Genomic DNA, 11764 nt, shown 5'->3' on the forward strand with positions numbered 1-11764 from the left:
TATTTCGGTAGAACAGAGGAAAAACAACAATGTAGACCAAATGTTAAAAAATACTAGATATTTTACTTTAGAAAAATCTTTCAACATTAAAAAAGAAAAACAGAAATCAAGCTAAGTGAAAAAAAATTCAAAAGCAAAGCTAATTAGTTAGGTTGTGATATGCAAGAAAGAACTTTTAATTATCATCGAGATAAAGACTGGAATTTAATAGATAAATTATGTGAGAGGAGAACAAAATGATTATTTAAAACAGGCTTCGATCGTTTTCAAAAAGTTGCAATTACAATTGTGAAACTTTGATTTTTAAAAAGATTAGGGAAAACTCCCCGTATCTACGAATAAATGGTTCTCCTTGACTAATCTTATGGATTTCTTGTTGTAATTATCAAAATTGAGAAGGTGCTTTATTTTGATAAATTTCATTTTATATTAATCGGAATAGTACGCTCTGGTGATTGCATAAAATCTTCTGCCTAAATACATTGAAATGAAATAAAACTACTTAGTATAACAAAATCGATGATTAATGTAAAATACAACCTAAATATCAACATTAAAAAATCTTATATTGAAATCTTGAAACGTTTCTTATAATGATAAAAACTTCTATTTCCTCTTAAAATTAAATGTTTCTGTCCTATGTTTTGTCGTTGAATATTATATCATTGAAGGTAGAAAAAAATGCTTCAGCATCAGCATTGAATATCCCAGCATGCTTTATTACATTTTCAACAGTGAAATACTGTGATTTATTTATTGAATAAAAATGATATTCTCTCACAGTGTGAAAGGATATCAAAATGATATTCTCTCACAGTATAAAGGATGTCAAAGTAAATAAAAAATAATTTCTGACCTGTAATAAGATAGAGATAGTAACTAAACCATCTTGATAGAGCTAAAACTGCCAATTTCTTCAAAATACATTTTACAATGTTTTCAATGCTATGACGTCTCAACTGCTCAACTCTGACGTCACAGCCTATGACACTGTGTTAAGAAAAGACAGTGGCAAAGGGAAAATCGAAGAAAATGTAATAAACAGAAAATTCAATGTTTTGTAGTTAGATATGGAATTTATTTCACTCTTGAGACCGGATTTTTTAAAATATATTTTCACTCGTGCATCCCACTCGTGAAAATATATAAAAAAAAATCTGTCCCACTCGTGAAATAAATTCCATATCCAACTACAAAACATTGAATATCCTCTATATAGTAAACAGTAAATACAACGCATTTAATACATAAATTCAATTATCCTGCAACTACCCCTTGCATTGACCTAATAAAGGTAACCTAATAAACCAAAGCTTTATTCGGTCAATGTCCTACTAAAGCCTCGTGCATGTATTCAGACGTTCTAAAACCATTGTGACGTCATAAATATTGCAATGTTTACGCCATACTGTTTTAGTTTCAATTGCAGAGATGTGCCTAAATTGGGTTGAAAATAGCTCGTTTTATAGTTCTGATGTAAAAATTTATTGGAGGATATACAAAATACATGAATGCTGTCTTGAAATCGGGTCGAAAACGTGATAGAGGGCTCGGCAAGCCTCGCCCTCTATCACGTTTTCTTATCCTCGCCCAAATATCGCTTATATTTTAAGACAGTAACCATGTATTTTATATCTATTATGCTTCCTGTCAGTTTGTCTCAATATAATCAATACCCAACTATTTTCGCATTGTGGTCTAAGGATTAGCGTAATATAGCGTAAGCATACTATGCCGAAATAGAGCACGACTTCTTTTTCAGAAGAAAATCCGACAGCGCCCACGCCGGGGATCGACCCGAGATTGTCAGTCCGACGCGCTACCAATTACGCCACAGACGCCGTTATCTATAACACTGTAATATAATATATAGAAACTTAGTTTCAAATATTTTACACTAAAAGAAAAAATGCTGTTTTAAACACAACGCGAAGTCAAACACATGTTGCCGGTTCTCCATTTGTAAACAATCAATGCAACTTCCTGTATTGTGTATTCACTTACCTTTGTAAAGTCCGCTCTGATTGGCTAATTGGCGTTATGTGAATCCAATAGTTTTGTTTGATATAAACTTATCGATTCATTGATTTTCTACTGTTCAATAAAGTATAAAAGGACAGTCTTGTATTTTTCTCATTGGAGTTGTCCGGCAGAACACTCCGTACAGGTACTGTTTCAGCACCTCACTCTTTTTCTGCTACTTTCACTTTACAGTGTATTTTTGATAACTGAGTCATTGACTCATTCGGAATTTCTTTCCTAAACAGTTTTTTTTTTGAAATTAATTAAATTTCTTATTTGAATTAAATATTTTTGAATTATCTTTCTTCTAAAAATTATTTAGATATTTTGGAACATTTTTCCACTAAAACTTATGTTCCTTTCTTTGTGTCTTTTTTCTTCTTTTGACTCTTTATTTATCTATCAATTCGAATTATTTAGAACATTTGCCTTGTTAAAAACTTATTTTAAATAAAATTCTATCAAATATTCAATGCTCTTCAGAATGTTTGAGTCTCTGGAGAAGAAGATGAAATAGGGAAAAAAATTTCGTCGAAATTACGACACTGACGAAGACAGTGATGGGCATCGGACAAATTTAATTTTGACTATAGAAGTTCACTTGAGTCTTGGCTCAGGTGTGCAAAAACGGTTCAGATTCTGTAAACAAAATCAAATATGTTTCTTTCTTTGTTTCTTTTTTCTTCTTTCGACTCTTTATTTACTATCTATTCGAATTATGCCTTACTTACTTTGAATAAAATTCTATCAAATATTCAATTAAACAATACAAAATAGGAGCAGAGCAAACACGGAAGTGACCGGTCGGCAGGGGATGCTCACTCCTCCAAGGCACCTGATCCCACCTCTGATGTTTGAAGGACCGTGTTTGCTCTGCTCCTATTTTGTATTGTTTAATGGACTTTTGAGCTTGGATACTGTTCGTTATCTCTATATATTTCATTTTCCCCGACCTGTAGGAAAATAAAATGAAACTTTAACTTTTCAATCGTCAACTTCCCTTACTTATGCAGCAATATACCTTCATCACCTGCTTACGGGGTATATATTTCTCAGTTGATTCGATACGCAAGAGCATGCTCTACGTATGTACAATTTCTAAAACGAGGTAAATTATTGACAAACAAGTTAATGAAACAAGAATATCAGCTGTCTCGTTTAAAGTCATCATTTTGTAAGTTCTATGGTCGATACAATGACCTTGTCAGCAAATACAATTTATCATTGAGTCAAATGCTGACTGACGTTTTTCATACTAATTGTTAGGCCATTATTTACACACTGAATTGTCGACGGATTTTTCCGTTAATTCCCGATCAAGGAGCACACGGCGGGTGTGACCGGTCGGCAGGGGATACTCACTCCTCCATGGAACCTGATCCCACCTCTGATGTTTGGAGGTCCGTGTTTGCTCTGCTCCTATTTTGTATTGTTTAATGGACTTTTGAGCTTGGATACTGTTCGTTATCTCCATATATTTCATATAAGTGACCTGACTTGCTGTGAAAAGTTAGCCGGAGACTATGTAAAAATGTGTAAAAATGGTGATAATTGGACAGTTAATACGACGATTGCCTTTCGCAACCTGCAAAGGCTTTCATGACAAAGTAGTAAAGACAAATATGCAGCTGGAAATCAGGACCCAGTCTTTGCCGGGGATTCATTCACAGGGATTTCTGGCATGACTTGATCTATCTGGATCCAGATGGCGTACATCTGTGCTGCACCCCCTCGCACGACCAGCCCATGCGGAAGTTCCTTCGAAGTATAAGGAATGCAGTGATTCAGTCGCCTAACTTATTAAGGCCAGTATAACATTCTGTCTCATTATACATGTATTGCACAGTGGGGTGCTTATGCTTGTGATAGGCTACGAAGATTTAGGTCGTAAAGATAAAATTAGATACTCTGTCAGACAATGTCGTTAATTAAAGGCAAGTAGATGACTGTCTGCTGTTAGGAATTTAAATATGTTCCAAATATTTATAATTACACAGGCATGTTTGGTTAGCTTGTTTCTGTGAAGACATAATTAAATTTTTAAAGCAGATTTGGCCCATTTGTTCTGTTATTTAAACTCGATTGCTTTGTTAAGGACCAGGTTGCTCATAATGACAATCGTTTCCGTCTTATGTAGCGATTAGTTATTTGGACATAGTAACGGATTAATCCAAGTTTCCTATATTGTTTATTCTTCGGTGCAAAATATGTAGGAAACTATCGTACAGAGTCTATATTTTATCTGTTTGATTAAGATTGGTACAGAGTTTTAGGCCATATGTACTTATCATGTGGAAGTAGAGGTACAAAGTTTATATATGAACCTACCCACTTTGTTTAACAATGGTACAGAGTTTGGGCCTTATATGTACTTATTGTGTGGGAGTTTGGGTACAAAGTTTATCTGTGCCTACCCACGTTGTTTAACAATAGTACAAAGTTAGGCCGTATTTATGTACTTATTGTGTTGGAGTCTAGGTACAAAGTATACCTGTACCTACCCACGTTGTTTAGCAATAGTACAGAGTAGGCCGTATATATGTACTCATTGTGCGGGGGTTTGGGTTCAGAGTTTTTATGTACCTATCCACATATTAAATGATAGTACAGAGTTTAGTCTTTATATGTACCAGTCGCACTTGGAATTTTAAAAATTGGTTTTTGTTATCAAGTTTATTAACTGTGTTGATATGAATGAAATTTACCTATAGATCAATTGAGATAATGGGTTATATATTGTCGTATTAATGTTAATGATTGTGTTGAGAAAGTTTTAATTGCTACTGCACTGTTTGCTTTAGTTAAGTAGTCGTTGATACGTTACCCAGTGTTAGTTTAATCAAAGTTCTCATATATTCGCACATATCGTAAGTTGACAAGATATATATATAAAAGCGAATGCTGGGTATTCTTTTTAATGATTTGCCATTCATATAACCAGGTAAATATTATAAAGCACGGTTACAAATTTGGCATGTTTTACACGATTTTGGTATGTTTCAGGAACAATGCCTCCTAAACAAGCTGGAAAAAAACTCCGAGAAAAAGGAGGAGGATTCAGTCCCCGGGGATCACAGTGGTAGAACCAACTACATCTGTACCTACCCTGCCTCAGAATAACGGCACAGGAGAACCATCTGATGGAGCTCAAGGAGCCACTCATCAAACTACAAGTCTTGAACCTCGGCCTGCTGTCACTCTAGTGTCAAATCAAGTCTCGATTGACTATGCTGAGCTGGCAAAACAAATACTGGCACAACAACAGAATTTAGGTACGCACACAGCGTCCCAACCTCTAACTCTGAATCAAGCTACAACAGCGTTGCCCCCTGTGGCGTTAACTCAAAGCCAGCCAAATGGACAGATTATTCCAGCACTATCTACAAAAAAGTCATCCGCACTTGTCTCATCACTTACATCATTATTAGACACAGTTTTTGCAGGTGAGTCAGCAAGCAGGTCATATGAGCATGTTCCCATTGAAATAAGTGATTGTGTGCCTCTTGGGGCAATGGTATCTCCCAAAATCAAGCAAAAAATATGGAATAATGAATATGTGGAGATGCGCTTACTTTTACCATCCACAAATGAAGACCCCTTATCAATAACAATAAAGGCAGGCAAAATTGAGTTTCAACAAGCATCTACAAGCAAAACCCCACTATCAATAAATCAATGGACAGATGCTTTACATATTTTTAGTTGCATTTACTTACAAAAATTTCCCCAAGAGGCATGCAATCTGATTAAATACGCTTATACAGTCCGAGAAATAAGCAGGCTTCATGTTGATCAAGCCTGGAGAAACTATGATGAATCTTTCAGAAAGATTAGAGAATCGGCACATTTGCCTTGGGAAAAACCCGTTACAGAACTCCGCCTTAAAGCAGCCTCCATGGCCGCTAGGTCATTGAATAAATCTCATCCTAATGTGGGAAAAAATTCAGCCCTTTCGTGCAAACAAATTTTGATACGGATACATAGAGGACTCAAGTGTAACGCCAAACAATGTAGATATTCCCATTCATGCCAAAACTGTAATGCCCCCCATCCCAAAGTACAATGCTCTGGAGTCAAAGTTTCCCAGGCATCTACCCCACAGGAGGAGGCCCCTACCAACACCAATAAACCCGGAAAACTTACAAAATGAATTAATGGGTTAAGACACTTCCAAGTTACAGTACTTAGTTAATGGCATCAAATATGGTTTTAGATTTGGATGTACAACAACCCCATCAACTCACCCCCCTCACAAACACAAATCCGCTATCGATCATCCTCAGGTTGTTGAGGATTATATTAATGCTGTTTTAGCCAATGATAGGTTTAAGGATTTCAGGGCCGTTTTTATATCCTCCATTTCCACATTTTAAAACTTCTCCTCTAGGTGTTGTCCCCAAATCCGAACCCAATAAATTTAGGATCATTCACGATCTTTCATATCCTAAGGGGGACTCTGTAAATTCAACATTCCAAGAGAAAATGCTGAAGTTTTTTTATGATTCTATTGATGATGTGGTTGCTCTGGTCCGTAAATTTGGTAAAGGGTCCCTGATGGCGAAATAAGACATCAAAGATGCGTTTCGTATCATGCCATTAAATGAACTCGATTACCACCTTCTTGGTTTTGCATGGAAAGGACAATTTTATTTTGAACGTTGTCTACCCATGGGAGCTAGCTGCTCATGTCAAATATTTGAAAAGTTGAGTGATGCATTACAGTGGGTTATGTTGTCTAAGCTCGGTGCTTCAGGAATGTCACATATTCTAGATGATTTCTTTTTTATAGGCCCGGCAAATTCAGACAAATGCAAGCATGATTTAGACAACTTCTTTTCATTGTGTGAGAGAATTAACATCCCTATTAACAAAGAGAAAACATTTGGGCCAGTTACTTCTTTGACTATTTATGGAATAGAAATTGACTCTCAGGAGATGGTTAGTCGTTTACCGCAAGAAAAAATCGATAAATGTCGCAACATGCTTCTGCAATATTATAAAAAAAAAAGGTCACCTTGAAAGATCTTCAGTCTCTTATAGGTCTTTTAAACTTTGCTTGTTTAGTCGTAGTTCCTGGAAGGGCCTTTTAACGGCGCTTGATATAGGTATGAAAAGCTCGGATCATTTTATTCGCCTTTCTTGTGAAGCAAGAGCAGATCTAACTATGTGGCTTCACTTCATAGAGCATTTTAACGGGAGATCGGTTTTGTTTCATGAGACCTGGGAATCCTCAGACACCCTCAAATTATATACGGATGCGTCAGGGTCTTTTGGTTACGCTGCAGTTTTTGACTCTCATTGGTTTGTTGGTGAATGAGATCAAAGCCTTGCCAATATTAATATTGCAATAAACGAATTGTTCCCAATCGTCCTAGCCCTGGAAATTTGGGGTTCAAAAATGAGCAATAAGAAAATTCTATTCATGTCCGATAACATGGCAGTGGTGCATATCATAAATAAACAATCTAGAATGGACAAACTTTTGATGCGTTTAGTACGCGGCTTAGTTCTTGTTTCGTTGTTGCACAATATTTGGTTTAGAGCAAAGCATATTCCAGGAAAATTTAATATTATAGCAGATAAGTTATCTCGTTTCAATTTCAGGCAGTCAGGGAGAAGGCTCCTCACCTGGACCATCTGCCAACTTCTATCCCCTCTCATCTCTTGCAGATCTGAACTCAACTACTTGTTCCATTTTGGCTGCGTCGCTCTCGGGAGCTTCACGTGCTGCATACAGGCAGTTGTGGAACTTATTTCAAATTATGAATAAAGGCCCTAGCTCTCTTCCATTGAGTCTACAAAATGTTTGTAATTTTATCGGTTATCTATTCGAAAAACAGTACAGTGCCAGTAGCATTGCATCACATGTGTCTGCATTGAGTTACCTGCATAAACTCCTGAACCTCCCTGACCCAACTCAAACCTTTTTTGTTAAGAAATTACTTAAAGGGTGTAGTAGGTTGTTATCTTCACAAGATAGTAGGTTACCCATCACTAAAGAGATCCTGCACAAACTTATCAAGGCAACTAAAATGACAGTATCTCAGCCACTGAATCAATTGTTGTTAAAAGCATTGTATCTCCTTTATTTTAATGCATTCCTACGGTTAGGTGAGGTTGTTGTAAAGTCAGTAGCAGACAGAGGTCGGGTTTTGCAAGTACAGGATGTCACATTCCATGGTGATGGGTACCTGCCACACAGTGTTGAAATTGTCATTCGTCACCACAAAACACAAAAGAAAAATGATCCTATAATTATCTCTATTCAGGGAAGTTCGGGAAGTGAATTTTGTCCTGTCCAAGACCTGCATGAGTATTGCAAAAAATCACCCCACTCAGCAGGTCCATTTTTTTCAGTTTGTAGACGGCCCCCCGGTCACTTACTCGTTTGTCAGCTCTCAGCTTTTAAAAGCCATATCCTTTGCAGGATTTGACCCAAAGCGTTTTAAAGGTCACAGTTTTCGTATAGGCGCAGCCACTCATGCTGCGCAAATAGGATATTCAGAAAGCTGTATTCAACATTTGGGACGTTGGAATTCAAATGCTTTACATAGATATATAAGGATAAAATCTTTTCAATTTTAATAGGGTCTTTAACATTCAGTCAGTGTTTAACTGCTGCTCTATGTCTTCTTCAAGCGATGCACGTTAAGCTGCATTAAAAAACAAAGAGCCAGGTACGTTAGTAGTGAAAATCAGCCCTTCTTTGAAAATTTAAAATAATTATAAAGAAATGACTTGAGGATGTACACTTTATAAATATATTAACAATTTTGATCTATCTTTTATAGTTAAGTTGCAATAGCCCTCTAAAGATGGAATGTATTTTATTGCATGTAACTGCTTTGAGCACTATGACGTCATAATTGCCGTCAATTAAGAATATTTAAATAACAACTTTAATGTATCAATGTATGCTATATGTAAGATATCTCATATTAAAATGTTTACATTGCATTGTTTATTTACTTAAAAGAAAATATTGCACAAAAAAGAACGTTTTACATAATAAATAACCTCCATAGTGTTGATATATCTAAATATCATAACTGCAGTCAAATTGCTTGCATAATGTCCAATCTGTTTTTCTCCACAAATTATTTTTTTCAGGAATGTTTAAAAAAATAGATATAGAATTCAAAACGATCTTTGAAATGAAGCTTTTATTAACAAACAATAAAAGTACATGAGGAAATATGTTATAATGTGCTTTAAAATTAATTTTGACCTATTTGCACTTAGGTTCAAATTATAATACCGAAATTGCCCTTTTCAAGATTAATCAATACAATTCAAAACAGTATTAAATTATTCATGTAAAAGATATCAATGGGCAGCAAAATGATAAGGAATTATATCACCAGGATTTAATGACAACTCAGGCATGAAGTATTGGGGGGGGGGGTTCCCCTTTTTTTCAAGCATTATCCTTTCTATCGAAAATGTCCATTCAAGGGCAAGTTGCTCCCCCCCCCCCCCACTTTCTGTTGCAGGGTTATATGATAATGTCTGAAAAAAATTGATGTGGAAGAAGTTGTGAAGTTGGACCTCCCTCCCACGAAATAAGATTTTCAAGTTTGATCCCCCCCCCACCCCACCCACACCCCTGCATTTCAAATCTGATATTACGTGCCTGCAGCTTAAGAAATATATAGTAAAATTCATTGACTTCAGAATCCTGAAATTCTCCAAGATTTTGTTAATAGTAAAAACATATTCTCGGTCGCTATTGCACTGAGAAAGGGTGGAAGTGGGGTAAAAGTAAGCCACAGGTATAACAAATAACAAAAAAAAAATCTAAGTTGACCCTAAGGTCCCATGTGAACTGTACGTCAAAGTTAACTTTTTTATTTGTCAAGACTCATACATACAGTATAGACTGGATCTAAATTACATATCTTTGATTCAGAGTCGGGCTCTAGGTGACAGGCCTTCATCATTTCCATCAGCATTTTTTTTTTTGTTTACGATGACCTTGCAAATTGATCTTTGAATTTGGACCACAGACAAAGGTGTCAACTAACTAAGAATAAATTAAAATCATCTTCCTAACTTACCAACAGGGAACTTGCAAAGCCATACAAAACAGCTAATGTAAATTCAAATAATAGTGCACTGTAGTGATAAAAGAGGGTGTTGCAGTTCTTTTGTTATTTTCCCTAAATGTGTAGCAGATTAAAAGAAGAATTTTAAGTTACTGAAAACGGTGTTATCTTTTTACAGATACAACGGGATATACAGCACAATGTAGAACATTATCTGGAAGCTGCATATTGAATTCCAATTTGCCATTTAATGAAGTGTAAATAAGTAACATAGCAAAATATACAAGATTTTCTGTATTTTAAAAAGGAATCCCCGTTGTTCTGAAAAACTGCCTCCTTGAAATAGAATAATTTTGATATATGCACAAAGAGGCAGGAATTTTCTTCAAAACTGCCATTTCCGATTTTTGTTTCAAAGAGGTATATTTTTTGAAAACACAAAAATTGAATAAAAATTATTATCCATACGAAATGCCAAATGTGTACATAAAATAAGGCAGATATAAATAGTGTTTGAAATAGTCTAGTGGATATGCTGGTGGACTCCTAACAAACTTTTTACCCGAGAATGGGTTCGAATCCTGGAATTGGTCATTTTTGCATTTTTTTTTCTTCCTCACTTTTTTCATATATGGAAGTGCAATAAAATATCTATTTCAAGAGAGCGAGAGAAAGAGAGAGAGAGAGTGAGAGAGAGAATGTCAAGAAGTTAATGAGTAATATTTTAAACGCATGCAGATTTAAATTGTCTTCCTTGATACTGTGACCCAAAACTAACTACACAATGCTATTATTTAGTTGAAAGGCGATGTCTTGGAAAATAAAATATTGCTTTAAATGATTTATTTTTCACATAGTTTACTCATTTTGATTCATTTTTGGTCTGTTATTTATTGGCCAAGATTTGATTTGAAACAAATGGAATGTCCTGGATGTAGCATAAACAGTGTGATTATGGGACATGGTTTTCTTTATTTAAAAAATATTCACGGACGTACGTTGTCTGCCGTATATCTTTCAAAATGCTGTGCAAAGTGCACTGGCCATTGCATGTGCTTCTTATTGTTCAAACCTTTCTCGTACAAAACGGCGATGTTGACACATGTAAAAATATATGTAAAATAAAAAATGAAAAGGTTAACGTTCACTAAAATGTCGCCAATCGGTTCCTACATTAGGAAAAACTATGCATGAAATAAACGTAAAATGTGAAGTGTTTTGCTATATCAAGCTGGAAATACCCGCCGTAAACAGTCATCTATCTTCAGGCGTCGTGGGTATTTAAATGTCCTTCTTTATATAGGGAATAATCGCGAGTGTCTGCAACACCCTCTTTAATTTCATTTGTCTAATTGGGAATTCAGACAATACTTTTCTTCCAAAACTTTGAGAAATATGAGATGAATTGCTTAAAAAAATGTCAAATGAGCTAAAAAATATTTCGAGTATTCCCAGTAATTTTTACAATCATTAATTATGTCTCTGACGCCGTTTTTACCATATCAACACTAAACTTTATGATTGGCCGCTGTCCTGTTTTCATGGGCATTACTTGTGATTTTTCTGAACATATCCATCATACCTCCAATAATTGATATCAAAGATATCAGAAAATGAAGACGGTCGACTCATTTCACACACGACATATTCAATTTTTATTAAGCTTTGACTTGGTTTATATAGAGACATATAATTAA

Source organism: Saccostrea echinata, unplaced genomic scaffold, assembly GCF_033153115.1.
Source record: "Saccostrea echinata isolate AGI-Se365-2 ecotype Australia unplaced genomic scaffold, CSIRO_AGI_Sech_v1 ptg000025l, whole genome shotgun sequence".
In the NCBI taxonomy this organism is placed as follows: Eukaryota; Metazoa; Mollusca; class Bivalvia; order Ostreida; family Ostreidae; genus Saccostrea; species Saccostrea echinata.